Source organism: Argiope bruennichi, chromosome 10, assembly GCF_947563725.1.
Source record: "Argiope bruennichi chromosome 10, qqArgBrue1.1, whole genome shotgun sequence".
Lineage (NCBI taxonomy): Eukaryota > Metazoa > Arthropoda > Arachnida > Araneae > Araneidae > Argiope > Argiope bruennichi.
The window spans coordinates 54,381,213-54,398,249 of record NC_079160.1 but is presented as its reverse complement, the minus strand read 5'-3'; the positions used below and the strand labels follow the sequence as shown (position 1 = coordinate 54,398,249).

Sequence of the window (17,037 nt, the reverse complement as noted above, 5' to 3'; positions counted from 1 at the left end):
GGGGGGGGCTTTTGGAATAAATTTAATTTCTTACTATATGGAGTAACATGTCATTACCATACAGGCTGTCTTAGTTTTAATGGCAAGATATATTGGTCATCTTGAGCTTTGGCAAACTAATCGCATGATTGATGTTAACCGTGGAAGGGTTAAATAATTTCATATAAATTAATGATTAAATCTTTTTCTGAATTCCATTCTTAGAGCATGATGGCAAGATCTTAATTTTATGTATAAGAGATAGTGAATTCAAACTTTAAATCAATTGAAAAATTTTCTTTTAAAAGGGATTTGCTATACATTAATCCTCCAGCTGTGTATCCTGCAATTTCCGCGGGTTGGCAATCAGTCCATTTTCTATTGCATCTCACGTTTAGAGTGTTTATTTTTACGATTACAGATATTTATTATATTATATTATTATCATGTAACATATAGTATCTGTTCACTTTCTTTGAAAAATATTTGAGTTTATTTGCAAACATCACATCTAAATAGTGATTTTAAAGAATTATGCAACCAGAGGGTTAAGTTTATAGCAGTACACTATTTCATTGTTATGTAGAATTTTTAAAAGAGAGCTTGGCAACTTTCACAGATATTCTTATAATTTAATGGTTGTCATTGCTGATTGTAAAATATGCGAGTATATACTTATTGAACCTGTTTTATAAGGCCAAATAACCATATATTAATGTGATGTGAAAGTTTAATGTATGGAATGCCGAGTCCAGTATCTTGTTTCCTGTAATCTTGCCACTCCTCAAAAGTGCGAGATGTATCTCAACTGTATTCAAAATAGTAAGCTATTTTAATCAATCAGTATTCAAATACTATTTGAATAGTTATATTAACACCCTGTTTGAAAGCAATATGAAGGCTATTTTGGAACAGACCTTGTAACTTTGAATCTTGATCAAATGATGAGGATGACACTTGAGCTATCCTAAAAACTTCTCATCTCATCCATGGAAGGATAGTCAGCACTTGATGTCATATTTAATATGCAACAGGCCCACTTCTGCAATGAATTTTTAGTAGAATTAGATTTCGAATCTGGAGCCTTTAGACCTGAAACCTTGCTGCTAGGCTACAACAATAACCATGTAAATGTGATTACAGCGATATTTTTATTCAAATGCTAATTGCACAATACTTATCTTACAATAAAAAAAGTAATGTATCATTGTTTAAACCATTAAATTAATCAACCATTATACAAAATTGTACTGTGTTTAGTTCTATTAAAAGAATGAGTTAGATAACTATAATTTATAATATGTGGCTGTGGAAGCTTGAAAAGTTTATAATGTTAATGTAGTATTTATGTGGACAGCTTGAAAATAAATGGAAAAATTATGAACACTAATAAAAGATTAAATAAAAAGTTTTTTTAATTAAATAACTTTATCGAATCAATTTCTGATATGTAAGCTTAACTGAATCAACTTCCCTGGAAAATAAATTGCAAATAGCTGAAATACTTTTTTAATAAAGTAGCTTTGATTTGAAATGAAATCCATCATTATACAGAATCTTATAATAAATTGAGAACAGCATGACGAGTTATAAGATGCCGATTTTTCGAATGGGCCTCTCGATTGTGAATTGTGATTCGTTTATTAGAAAGCCACTCGAGCTGCAACCCACTCCCCAGATTTCAAAGCCACACGAACGCTTGCTTCACCATAATTGAGCAGTGTGAATCAGGTTCATCTATTGAACGGAACATTGAGGAGTTGGATTTTGTAATTATGTGCAGATGCTTTGTCAAATCAGATTTAATTTGTTAAGAAAATAAAATATTGAGTAGCATTATTACAGGCTATCTGTTAAACCCAGGGTTTCAAAAGTCGATACTAATGTACATTGGGGTGTTGGAAATATGAGCTTTGAGATGAATTTTTCAAAATTTTAATTAATTAAAAAATTTAAGGATAATTTTAGAGAATGCAAACACACAAAAATGATTTTCACATTATCTTAAAATCCAGAAAAAATATCTTCTTAATACTTATTGTATTGCTGCATAGTTTTGTTCTAAATTTTTAAATAATTTAAATGTTACTTATGACAGCACAGTCCTTATGTCAATATAATTATCTCAGATAGCCTTGTTCACTAAAATTCATGCATACCTAGATTCAGCTATTAGCTATTCTGCTACGATACTATCCATCAAGCAAATTTTACTGGTGTTCTCAAGGTCGAAGAAGGTCCAAAAGCCTTTAGACGATGTAAGCCTTGGAGACTCTTTCCTTCTACAAACTTTCAAAACATTTTTTTTTATCGATTTTAATTTAATCTTTATATAAGTAATTTCAATTTTTTTTTTTTTTTTTTTTTGACAAACTGGACCTAGCATATCGCATTAATTGCAGATCACCTTTTCTTAAATTAGTTAGTTTCAACATACCGCGTATAAAACCAACGGAGTGGTCTTTCCAAAACTCTCACATGCTCTCTATTAAGTGTTATCCCAGAGCCTTGCATGGCATTGGTGTACAATAGTTACAAAATATTAACTTTTGGCGTGAATTCAGCATTTTTACTGAATCTGTCGTGTGATTCTTGGCGAGTTGATAAATCATTGGCAAGCGGTTAATAGAATCCAAAAATCGAATTTGTATCTTAGACCCGTTTTCCCCGATTGACTGAAACCAAAATTTGACACGGAATTACAATTGCAGCCACAGAATCCCATACGAAATTTAATATATTTTAGTCATTGCATTTTTGAGTTTCGCATCTAAATGTTTCTGAAAATACAAAACGAAAGAAGGTCAACCCCAAATTGGATTTGATTAAAAATTTGACAGCTATCTACAATATTGATATTAAGTCTGTGTACCGAATTTTATGTATATAGCTCCATTTGTTTTGTAGTTATCATGTTATTAACTTAGACAGACAGACAGACTATCTCGGAATGGATTTTACTCAAACTTTGATAGAAATCTACGACTTTAAGTGTATATACCCCGTATATCAGATTTCCTTTGTCTAGCTCTAAGAGTTTACGAATTATCTTTATAAAGAACAAACAGATGGACATTTTCTAAAAACTGGTTTTTGGAGCTCAGGGATATCTAAAAAGTAAAGATTCATTAAAATTTCGAGTTCGAATTTTTTGACGATTATAATATTTTCTCTATAATGCGTATATGAGAAAATAAATATAAAAGTAATTTTAAACAAAATGTTTAAGAAGAAAGGAGAAAATTTTTCTTAGCGTAATCTAAATAGGATTTTCGAACATTTTTAAAATTATAAAGCGTGGAATTTTTTTTTTTTTTTTAGAATTATAAAATAACATAATGTGAAATTTGCAAGAATGCAAATAGAAATTAGTAATTAGCTACGAATATTAACAGAATAATGCTCCAAAAATAAACATTATTTGATTTTAATTTGAACAAGTCCAATTACAGGCTTTTATAATTAAATGATAACAAAATTAAATAACTTTTGAAACTACGAAACAAAAATCTTGAGATTTCGTGGTTATAGTCAATTGCCTATTTTGTCTGCTTAATAATTCAGTCCCTGACCATTTGACTACATAAGAACTTACATGCTGTTTTTTTATTGTTTTAAAGCGCTATAAAATGTTAAATACAATTGTAACGATTTCAAGATCGTCATATTCATTCTCTCGTATATTAAATACGAATAAAGAAATGGAAATAAAGGTATTCTCCGAAATATCCGACCTTTAGGTTTTGAAGAATATCCCCCCCCCCACTTCCCCAGTATAAAACAAACAAATAAGATATTTATTGTATTTGTGTTTGTCAGTTTATAAATACGATATCTCAAAAATATAACAAGCCAGTTGGATGAAATTTGGTGTGAAAAAGATTTCTACCATTTTGTGCAATATCGCCATCAAGAATTCAATTTATCTGTTTGACCGAGAGCATGTGAGTTTAATAAATCAAAATGAAACAGATTAGATTATTGATATTTGGAATAGGATTTTATCACTAGAAATGAAAATTTGTGTTAAATTTTGGTAAGTGCTGATTGTCTGTCCATCTATCTGTTCTTTCATATAGGAATACTATAATTCAAAGTTGTATATTTGTACCAAAGTTTCAAATCAAACGTTAACCGGATTGAGATGCAAACTGTGCACTCGATTCTTTTTACCATACTACGAAGTTAAACACAAAATGTCCCATATTGTGTAAATATATGAGAATGTCGGGAGAAAAAATTCTTTTGGTTCAATTGATTTTTTGAACAGAATTTAAAAATAATAATAATGCTCAATTATGTTTATTATTTAATTATAGTATAATTATTGTCCATTATTATTTTTCTTGTAAATAAATACGAAAATTCTTTCTTGCCAATATATTTCAGAAATTACAGCTCTTATCTTCCTGTCCATTATGTACAAACTGCCATTGTTTATATCTATTCTTTGAGAAAATATTGCAAAAGTACAGTGACTCTTTCAAAAACCAGTCAAGAGCAATGTCTCATTGTTTGTTCCCTTTATTTATTTGTGGCATTCATGCATAGCAGTTGTTTGAAGTAGATAAGAGATGCTCTATACGAGATAAAATAACTTAAACTCAAGTTGGATCGATATATATCTGTTTGTTTATTTATCAGTTTCATATTTCTTTTTTATAAATAAAAATTATTTAGATTCTTTTCCTGTATAGCTAATATATAGTTATTGCAGAATCTATTTTGAAAATTCGTGAACTAACTCGTAAAATAAAATAAACATTCCGTGATGTTTATTTTATTTTATTCTCATATTTTTATTTTTGGAACCGAACAATACATTTTAAACATTATGACCGATTTTTTTTTTTTAGATCTTTAGGAATCGGAATTTCAAAAGATTATTTCACTTTTTAGTCAAGTAAATATGAATTATATTCCTAGCACGTAAGAAAATTTTTTATTAAAAACAGAGAGCAATTTCCAAAATTTTTCTAGTACACACAATACATTTTTAATCAGATGTTGACATCATATTACTATAAATATGAAGTAAGTTTATTTTTATGGCACAATTTTGTTAATATTGACAGATTTTGCAATATTTTTAAACATTTAAATTCCTCAAAAAAACAAACATATATCTCCTTCAAAAAGTCTATTGTTTCCGACGATTTGACAGCTCCTCCTGCCCACTTTTAAAATTCTTGTTTCAATTTAATTAAATTTAATTTTACTATTTAATAAATTACTAATTAAATTTAATCATTGAAACATAACATTCAATTTGTTTATAGTTTCATATTTAGTGGATTTACTGATCTAAATCAGTTTGAATTTAATAATTTATGACTGTTGACCAATATTTTTTTATTTGTCAATTTAAATTTATCATTTAAATTTATCAAAATCTACGCATAAAGAATTTTATTTAATTTTATATTTTAATCAAAAATGGAACCAATTGTGTGTTGGAGATCGTAAATTAAAAAGATATATTATCACCTTCTTTCCATAATGGACTCTAATGATCGCATATCTGAAAAAGAATGTTTTCACGTAAGGCGAGATAAAACGTGTAAAATAATTTCTTGCTATCTTTCCACGTATTCACTTAAACAATAATTTCATTTAATAGAACAAACTAGAACCCCTAATGCACTTTTTTGCCAAAGGCAAAACAGGAAAAGAAATATTGCATCAAGTTACCTTCTTCCATAGACATACTCACAATCATTCGAGCGTATCTTAACAATTTCAGATAAAATTACTCTTTCCATAGCAATTAATATTGTCCGTAATCTTTCTAACGCCGGAGAGACAAGTGCTATCAAACTGAGAATACAACTTGTGCTACTTTAAAAAGCAGTCCACTTAAGCTTGCGTCACAAATCGCCTACGGTCACGTGCTCAATAGGGTCAGAAAGCGAACTACTATTCGATTCCAGAAAGGTATCTCTTTTTCCTCCGTAAAGTTAAGTTGGACTTTCCTTCACCTCAAAATCTATTTTTCCTTGCCTCGTTTCGCGCGGATTTCCGCCTCCTGAATCGGAACAGTTCGGAAAGCAAGCGACAGAATTTTTCAAATTGATTTCGGCATAAAACTGCGGTAAGGTTCAGTTTGTTCTGCTTAATTGTTTGTTTGCATAGTGTAAGAATCGTCTGCTATTTAGGAGTTTTTATTTAGTTGACAAAAAAGAAAAAAAAGAAATCTTTTGCAAATGGAACTTGTTAAAAATTATAACTTTGAATTCTGTATTGTAATTTTTCAACTATTTTTATTTTTTTAATAAAATGCCCTTTTTTTAAAAAAAATATTTCAGTTAATCAGAAATAAATTCATTTTACGATTATTTACTAAAATTTTACCTATTTGAAGAGTTTTTTTTAACAATATTTTAACAATATTTAAAGCTGAAATCCTAACAGATATATTTTTAATGGTAAAAGACTGTATAGGAGGAAATTAAATTTTTTATAACTTTTCAGTTTTTTGTTTTAGTAAAATCATTCACATTATTCAATGATTTATTCCTTTCTTACAATTAGATTTTTTTAAAAGTTTTTAGTTATAACCTGAATGTATTGCTTATGATTAATTATCTATATATTACGAATGTATTTGTTTATTTTGTATTATCTATAATGTTTAAACAGAATTAATAAAAACCAAAAATTTAGTTTAATAATTTGAAAAAGTATAAATAATTCCGATAAGATGCTTTTAATGCATTCACTAAAAATGATTCAAAGATGTGATTTCTATCATTTATTTTTATTCCTTTTGAAGCAACGAATTAGCACGAAAAACATATAATAAAAATGCCGTTGCATCAACCTTAAAGAATGTATTGAAAGGCGAAATTTTTTAAAAATATAATAGTAATAGATTATTACATCAAATTATTAGCGCAAGTTAAAGAGTTAGTTGCACAAAAATATATTCTATGTTGTAAATTCCAAGTAATTACAAACTGGAATGTTTGACTTACATAAAGATAATGAAGTTGATTAGAGTATGTCACATTTTGAATGAAAAAAGTTGTACGTCCGCTTTCACTCAAGCAGGTTTCCGCAAGCAGGGTCAAGGAAAATCTGAAAACTGAGGGAAGTGGACTTGCACTGAAAAATGTCAAGGGAGAAAAACCCACTAACTTCCCTTAAGGTTAGGAAAATCATAAGAAACTATTTAAATAGGAATTTGATCATTCAATTGTTTTATTAAACATTTTTAGTAAACTTAACTTGTCTCTATGTTAAAATGGACTTTTATAATTTGATTTTCCCTCACATTCTAATGAGCTATAGCTTTTAAATTCCGTATATTTTTGTACATTCTCTATAAAACTATACGATATTTTTCTGAACTTAACAATAAGATAATCAAAAAATAAATTAAATGTTTTTTGTTTTTTAGTGGTGTCCTCTGATAGTGAGTTTAAAAAAGATTTAGATTTTAAGACAAACAAATAGATCTTAAAATAAATTAAAAAAATCTGCTACTAAATATACTAAAAAAAATTATTTAATTTTTTCAATTAATTTTATTTTACCTGGCTTCTTTCTGGTTTGTATAGACAGAATTTTATAATCGATTTATAACTCGTATACTGAAACATAAGAGCTCAAAAATTTGGTGTAATTGTGTGTTATCGATGGCAATGCAATATTTTGTACGCTGTAAAAATCCAAACTACTGAATGAATTGTATTTATTTATTGCAAATTCTGCTCACAAATACAGTGAAGTTTAGGGAAGATTTTTTTTAGAGAGGGTTACATGACAACTGATGAAATTCTTCAATTTTTATTAATTAAAATATTTTTGATTGATGAAGGGTCATTTTATTTCTTTATGACGCGACTCAGTTTTATTCGTCAATTTCGTAGCTTTAAAGATGCAAAATAATGCATCTTTAAAGATGCAATTACTTCCAACTCTCTAAGATTGGCTTCGAGATATCTTTAACTCTTTCATCTTTAACGCGAAACTTTATAATTTATAGCTATTAACAATTAAGCAAGATATTAACAATTCATTAACAATTTAGTTGCGGAAGCTTGCTTACATAATCTTGGCTTCGGTGAGAGGTTGCCCTCATTTTAGCCACTTCACTTTTAGATTAGTAATATCAGTAGCTTGGTGAAAGAGAAACCGATAAATTAAATTTTGTCTTAAATATAGTAAAGCACCTTTTATAGTAAGCAATTTATTTATGGCAAAGCACCTCTGAAACTGCTCTAAGAACAAGACAAATCCGATAGGGGAACAAGCACAATTTTTTTTATTTAGTTTCAAAATAATTCATAATTGTTATTTTTATATTTAAGAAAAATCAATTAAGTATTTATTAGCTCAGTAAAATTCTACGCCCTCTTAAGTTTCTTTTTTATTCAGATACTGACTCTAATTTTTCTCATTGTTAAATATTTGTTAAGGCATTAGTAAAAAAATTATTCTCAGTTTCTCTTACTGCCCATCAAAAAATTGCCATCATTTGAATGTATGTTTTATAAGACTAATAATTTTTCTAATTTTCATCTCATTTTCCTATTAATTCCACTAATAGGGAATCAAAATAGTGGATAAAAATAAAAACTTGCCATCATTTGAATGTATGTTTTATAATTTTTCTAATTTTCATCTCATTTTCCTATTAATTCCACCAATAGGGTATCAAAATAGTGGATAAAAATAAAAACTTGCCATCATTTGAATGTATGTTTTATAAGACTAATAATTTTTCTAATTTTCATCTCATTTTCCGATTAATTCCACCAATAGGGAATCAAAATAGTGAATGAAAATAAAAACTTAATTTTTCATTAATCATGATGATATCTTAGCCGAAAGATAGAAAACATTTGGCAAAAAAATTGATATCTTATTTATCGCCATCTTGTCGGTTATTTTTCCAAAAGAAGTGCAAATTAGAAGCTGAATGCACTGCATTTGAATCAGGTTTTTAAAATCCTCCAGACAATGTCGTCGACATCCATCACATTAAGTACTCAGTCGGCCGACCAAAAGTTATCATCTTAATAGTGATATCTTATTCCCCTGTCACTTTATCAGTTGTATTGCCAGAAGTAATGCGAATTATAAAGTGAATGAACAATGCAAATTACAAGCTGAATAAATTTAAGGCGTTTGAATCGGAGTCTAAAAATCTGCGGATTTGACGTATCATTCACATTGATTTCTAATAATCCCACGATCAAATATTGTCGGCAGAATACGACTTTTTACTGATTCACTTGTCGGCTATTTTGCCTAATGTCGTCATCCTGCCGACTTAAACAGCTGCTTGGATATTTCGACGGTTTACAATATATTAACTTCAAGATGGATTTTAAATTATCATATTCATGAATACCTAGTTTACCATAACCATTTCGAAATGGTGAAGACTTAGATTAGGAAACTCTCAAGCTCTCGTTGACGACGAGGAGCAAACAGTTACCAATTGCTGCCTTTCTAGCACCGCAATCCAATCTTTTTTACAATTCCAATTCATTCATGAACCTTATTAGTATTATGATAAAATACTTAAGTTTCAGAACGCAGATTTTTGATTTTCCAATTTCGAAGAGTATATCTAGACTTATTTCGTACTAATTTAAGTGATGATGAAGAAATTGTTACTTCTTCCTTTAAATATGCAATAGATTCCATCGATGAAGTTCGAACTTATTTTGTCTGTTCAAAATATTAATGAAAACATATTTGATGTAAAATGGATTCATAATGCTTTATCTAAAGCTTAAAGGCAATCGTACAGTTTATACCATTATACGACGATTACAGTTTTTTAATCAAATTCTTATCTATAATTAGTAATAGCTGCATGTAATAAATGCATGACTTTCCTCACTTTAATGATAAATGTTTAATTTTAAAATTTAATCATTGTTTTCAATACTATATTGATATATACTGGCGTTATCTACAAACTTTCAAATTATTACTTTAAAAATAATTTTCAATAGTAGCATTAAATTTGCAATTATTAAAATTGTTTATCAACAGTTTGATTATACATCGAAATGCACCATTCCATTAAAGGACATATAAACGATACTTTACTTTATTTCAATTATTCATCCGGAAAAATTCCAACTATCAAACCTCAAGATAAAAAATTTTTATTATCAGTTTATGATAAATTTTCAAACATCAGATTAAATAACAGATAAAATAATTGACGGAAGCAAATTTTCAGGAAATGTGATTATAAAATGATTATTGAATATTATAAAATGATTATTATATTACTGCTTCAGAATATACATTTTTTTTGTCCTGTCATAATGTAATACCACTTATAACGTAAATTGCTGATTTCATTTTAATTTTTTTATTTTTTAAAGTTCTTGGCAGAACGATGCTTCAGTGTTTCTATAATTGATACAAGCAGTGAAAAAAGAAGGAAAAAAAAAAAAAACTGCTTTTTCAATCAGGATATCTTTCATTTGTAGAGAAGATAAAAATCTATTAACCGTTGAACATTGGTGAGGAAAGATGTGACGATATTGCAGTGACAGATGTGATAACCAAGTAATCTTACAATAGGATATTGTCCCTGACACTGCTTGACTTTCAGGGTTAAACCAATAACGTCAGCAATTCGTAAACGTTCTTTAAGAAATTTCATGATACCGGAAATATATTGTAAGAGCAAATATAGCATTGGTTGAATCACGGATAAGTAAATCTTTTTTTCTATAGATTTAATCACATTTAAAGAAATTTTATATAAAAAATAATTAAAAATAGTAAAAATTGGGAAATGTTTATTTTTAAAATTGATTTTGATTAAATAATTCGTGATTATGTTAAAGCTTTTTAAAATAAATTTAATTCATATACATAAAAGAAGTGAAAATATTTTTTTAAGTAAGTAAACTTTACATGCAAGTTATTTGCGATTGGTTGATTTAAATTTTATATTTACATATGGTAATATTTTAAAATTCAGAATTGTTGAACTATCTTTTGGATTTGAAATTTAAAACATAATTACAGGTAGCATATGTTTTTTTTTATTGCTGTGTGTTAATTAAAGTTACTGTGATTGTGTCGTTTGCATTCGTAACACTCAAAAATTTCATGTTAATTCTGCAGATATTGCAACATTAATGGAATTTAGAATTCCATCGGAATATATTAAATTTGCACTTCATTCTTTTCTTGTTCTCTATGTATTAATATGCACTGTTATGGTCAACTATAAATGGTGTTTAATCATAGATTCAAATATAACCAACTGAATCAGAACAGTTTAAAACCACAAAACTGTTCGAAATATGATTTTTTGCGCCAGATGCATTTTACTTCCGGTTCATTGAATTAAGAATGCCAAAGTTGAATACAAATTTTTAATAAAGTAAAACGATTTTTTTCTCTGTATAAAATTTTTATGTCGTTTTGCTATGTTTGTCAAATCATAGGGTTGGTGGACAAAAATAAAACCTGAGGATGCACAAGAACATTTAATTTTTATTATAGATAATAAAATAAACCAGTTTATTTACAGACAAAACAAACCCGAAATTGATGAAAGAATATTTTTAACAAATAATAAAGAATTCCAAACGATTTTTTAGTATGCTTAGAAAATGGCTTATTTTTAACTGAAATGTTGCCAGCTGGGGAATAGAAACTCCTCTTCGGTTATAAAAAGTAAAAAAAAAAAAATAGTTAAAGGACGACAGTAAATAAAGAAAGAAATTTCTTTGATCACTTTAAAATCCTATAATTATCTGCTGGTAATACTAAAACAAGATGGACTTAGGAATGATTATGTTTCTACAGAAAATTCTTTTGCAAGCCTTAGGAAAAAAGTGGAAAGATCTGAAATGAAAGAGTTTCTTCACACATGTTTTGCCTGAGGCAAAGCAAGCTGTTCTACGTTTTTCCGCTATCGTACTTTCGGTAAACATGATTAGACAGCTATTTCTATTACAACGCGAACTGTTAAGCATGACATTTTACCTTTGAAAATATTTTCCTGCAGATTTTATTCATTGCAGTACTTTTCTTTCACCTTATAAGAAAATTACCAGCATTAAAAAAAAATCGCCTATTGAATATTTTTGCCTTGTTCTTTAAATCAATAATTCTTAGGTTCCAAAAAATTGTTTTATTTTTACTCACACAGTAGGTGAAATTGGGCAAAATACAAATAATAATAATATTTGTATAAATATAAGATACAAAATATGCTTGATTTAAATACACTTTTTTTTTTAGAAAAAATTGTTCAACACACAGTAATTAATATTTTGAAATCGTTAGACAATATAATGACATTTTTTTATCGATATTTTTTCATAATTATTTTAATAAATTAATAAAATATTAAAAACAAAATTAAAATTGTTGAAATACTTCAGCCTAACAGTAAGAATAATAGCAGCTTTATATGTATTTAAATTCAGGAAATAACTGAAAACATTTTTTTTACCATTTATAAAATTTTTAAAAACTTAATTTCACTTTCTTTATGTAATTTTGTTGTTAAACTGTGTATGTGTGGAGGTGGGTGGGTTATTTACTCTCTCTCTCTCTCTCTCTCTTTTTTTTTTTTTTTTTTTTTGCATACCTTTACGAAATGACTTGTTTTATGTTTAGAATTCTAATATAAGCATGAAAAGCAAGTAAATATTTTGAATTTATTCCATTGAAAAAAAAAAGAGATACAAACTTTGATACAGATTTACAATTTAAGTGTTAAACTCTGCACTAAATTTCATTTATTTAACTTTGAGTTCCTCGTTCACATACTGAAGAACAAATTGGCAGACTTGATTTTAAAAATGGCTTTATTGGATTCAGAAAAGTCCGAGATTGTTGGAGATTTTTAAAAATTTTGAAGTCGAATTTTTTTTATTATTATTGTGATATTTTTTATGTATATTATACTTCGTATTGGATAAATAAAACAAAAAAAGGAAATTTGAATGGTTTCTTATCATATATTTTGGCACCTATAAAAACAAAGCTTGAAATGTGTTATGCTGAAAAGGATAATCACGTTTTGTATTCTTTTTTTTTTTTTTATCTTTGTAGAAATACTTCTCTTTATGCTAATATTTAAAGTGTTTAGCATTTACTGATTATCTAATTTCTAGTGCTTTTTTTTTGTAATTTCTCTGTATTTTTATTCTGGTCACATCTTAGAAAAAGAACTTCCTGAACTTATATAACATCTTTATATAATACCGAGGGAGAAAAACGAACACTCAATCGCTGTCTTTATAAACATTAATAAAGCTTGTCCTTGAAAATGACAGAAGTTTTTAAGATTTATATAAAAGAAATGGTATATTTTCGAAACGATAAGTGATTAGAGTTAGTTGATATCTAAGAACTTTATTGTTCGTAAAAATAACTTTGTTTATCGAGATCGTTTCATAGGGTATTCGCAAAAAAGAAAATTCTGGAAATCACAATTTATTTATACCAATCATGCATGAAAATAATCGTTATTGAATAAAATTTCAAAACTTTTATTGTTTTTTGATGTAAATGATAAATACAAGAGCGTGGATAGATGCATAAGATTGCTTTCTTATTTTTTTTCATTTTGTAAAATTAATTTCGAACAAATAATATTTTAAAACAAAGGCTTCATTAATTTTTCAGTTTGAAAAAAACTTATTAGCTAATGATTGCAGTTAGAGTTCAGTTAATATAATAATAATACAGTTAATATATTCTTTGAAGCTAGTCAAAGATCTGAAAATTCGAAAAGTAAGCTGGTAGAATGTTAATGATTAGGAGATTACAGCTAAAATTTCAGGTTTATAAGCGAGTTTTTTAAAGAGTGGAATCGTTGAATCGTTTTAAAAAAAATCACAGTGTTTCGCTCTTTTTTAGAATTAGAATGTTTCCTTATATTAATCTCATCTTTGCGTCACATAATACATCATATAAGACATTAAAAAAGTAGGGAGGAAATAAGACTGGATTGAAAAGATTCTTGTAATCCAAAAATTTATGTGTGTGTATAAATATATATGGCGGCGTCCTGGCATAGGGGTAGCGCGTCTTCCCCGTGTTCTGGGCGTCCTGGGTTCGAGTCCCGGTACGGGCATGGTTGTTCTTCCTCCGTTCTATCTGTGAGATGTGTGAATGTGCCCCCCTGTAAAAAGGGGTTGTGCAAGCGAAAGAGATGTGTGAGTAGCTAAGACGTACGCTTGGCCCCAGTTAGCGCTATTAAAACAAGAGACGTTCCCTTGGCTTAAAATCGCTGACTTCGCCAGCGAGCTTGTCCATGGCAAGTGCCATAATAAACAACAATAAATATATATGAAAAGTTTCTATGTTACAAAACTTATTAGCGTAAAATGTCCGACATTATTGTTACGATATCCTCACGACATTTCCCGACAAACGGAATATTGAGCATTATCTTGTGATAAAAAGAAGTGACTTTGAGGGCTACGTAAACAATAGGCTGTAGTGCAGATTTCGTAATATTTTGACTTTCTCATATACGTAGCATAGGGTAAGTATAGTAATCGTAAAAAAAAAAAAAAAAAAAAAAAAAAAAAAAAAATTGAAATCGAGATTTTGACGAATTTACGTTTCAGACATCCCCAAGTCAGAAAAACACATTTCTGGAAAATGTCTGTCTGTCTGTGACAAAGATAACTCAAAAACCTTTGACTTAGATGAATGAAATTTGTTATACAGTTTTTATACCAAACTTTCAGATTTTTATAAAATTTTGAGAAAAATCCGTTCAAAGGATGTTCGTATGTCCTGCTGTTCAAGTATAGGTTAAGACGATAACTGCAGAACGAAAAGAACTAGATATATAAAATTCGATACACATTCGAAGCATTGACATCTGGGAAATTTTGAGCTAAATCCAACAACGGGTTGATTGTTTGTCGGTCTGTATGTTTAAAAACATGCAAACGCGATAATTAAAAAACGAATGACTTAAATATATCAAATTTAATACAGGATTTTGTGACTACAAATGTCAATGTGTCAAATTTTTGTTTCAATCAGTTGAGAAAAATATGTCTAAAGCACAAATTCGATTTTTGGTTTCTATTAACAGAGTACTAGGGAATAATCACCAAAGAACTAGCCAAGGTTTTCACGATAGATTCAGTAAAAATGCTAAATTTACACCAAAAGAAAACATTTCGTAACTGTGCGGCAATGTTATGTAGGGCGTTTTCTGGCATCACAAGTTTATTAGAGAGTATGCGTGAATTTATTGGGGATTATTCCCGCTGGTTTATATGTACTATAATTTTGTGATATTTCGTGCAATAAGCATAGACTTTACTGTGTGGCGAATTGTGATGAACGAGGATAGAACCTGGGACCTTGTGGTTCGCAGTCCAGTAACATGACCATGATACAAAAGTAATTGCTCGTGCAGCGTAGTTGTTAACTGGATTATAAGCTTTCACCACAACTGTTCAAATACTCTTTTTAATAATTCTAATAAACCAGAACTTTGATTAACCCGGCTGTTTCCTGATCTGATATCTGCCAGATTATTAAGGGATCGCTGTACTTGATTCTATTCATTAAATTTCTGCAGAGCTGAACATAAATGCAATACCCTGTGTAGGTACACAAGAAAGTCGAAAGAAGAATATTTCAACTGATGTTAGAATTTTAATAATGAGACATGTATAACATAATTAGGCGGAGTAGCTATAATTTATGTGAAGTGACTTAAACAATAGTTTTAAAACGTTAAAAAAATCCGAAGATAATCAGAAAAAGAAATAATGCGTGAGAAAATAAAATAATGTTCAAATAGAATTCAGTTTTAAAAGGAAACGAGATACATTTAAATATATAATAATATATTGTTTTACAAATACACTAAGATGTATAAAAGAGGTAATTGTATATCATTACATCAATTACATCCATATCTATTATTTTAATGAAACAAAATTTATTTAAATACACACTGTACGATGAAATAAGATGAAGATATAATTATTTCTCTTTCTTTTTTCTATTTCAGATAAAAGATAAGTTTAGACTATTTTGTGATAAGAAATTTGTGGTTATCAAGCGTTTTACGTTTCTTCATTGTTTGAAGTGATTCAGCCATTCTTAAGTACACAGAATTTGATTCATCATACTTACTTTATCTCTGAAGAAAACTGTGTCAGAATTTGATAGTAATTGTTTACAGAAAAGTACAAATATGAATAACTACAGTAGAAATCGTAGACAATTCAAAGTGCTGGTGATGGCTGCAGAGAGATAAACTATTCTCGGAAAGCAAAGAAAATATGACTTACACGGGAATTTAAAACCCGTCCAATTTGCGTGACATCCCACACATGATATATGTTGTTTCGTGTTTTTCCTTGACATCACATCTTAATTTTCCTTTAAACATTTGATGGATTCAGTTATAAAACTGGTGTGGTGCTTTTGGTGCGAGTCACAAGTACATGAATTAACATTATCTACATTTATTGTAAACGTACCATATAACTTATTTCTCTCTTCAAATTTCTATTAAAAACAATTTAAACACTACAAGATTATTCAAAAAGAAGTAACAAATTTAAACATTTGGTAAAGACACACGCACAGTGTATCACGAAATAGGAAAATTCAGTTTGTTTAATGCATTTAAGATCATTTATATTCCATATATGACAAACATCGAATAGGAAAGCTATGTCTTGCCATAAGAGAAATAGAATTCTGGATACTTCCTAGTCATTGAATTAGCTGCTGTAACATTTCGATCTTTGCAGATCATCAGTAGTAGCAAGCAAAGGTTTTAAGAAAACGCGATAACATTGGTTGCGAAAGTAAGCCTTTTCTGGTTGTGAATTTTCCATGGTTACTTTCGAAAGCAATTTCGATCTGCTCCATAATTTATTTTCTCGTATGCGAAATATTCTAACAGTCCAAAAATTCGAACTCGAGATTTTGACGAATCTCTACATTTTATTTTTCCGAGTTCGAAAAACATTTTTTGGCATTATATTTGTCTGCTTGTCTGCCATTCAGTTTGTTTGTGAATGTGATAACTCAAAAATGCTTTGAGATAGGTGGTTAAAATTTGGT

The 17,037-nt window shown here is 28.5% G+C and overlaps 1 protein-coding gene across 4 annotated transcripts in view; it reads left to right on the top strand.

Moving 5' to 3' along the window:
- Positions 1-5,823: 5,823 nt before the first annotated feature.
- The window catches only part of LOC129988997 (5-aminolevulinate synthase, erythroid-specific, mitochondrial-like), a 37,495-nt gene continuing 26,281 nt past the window's right edge, over positions 5,824-17,037 (top strand). Inside the window, exon 1 of one of the 4 annotated variants that reach the window (XM_056097300.1) lies at positions 5,824-5,913. The gene's annotated coding sequence lies outside the window, so the exon portion shown is untranslated. The other 3 variants (XM_056097297.1, XM_056097299.1, XM_056097298.1) reach the window with 3 other exon arrangements.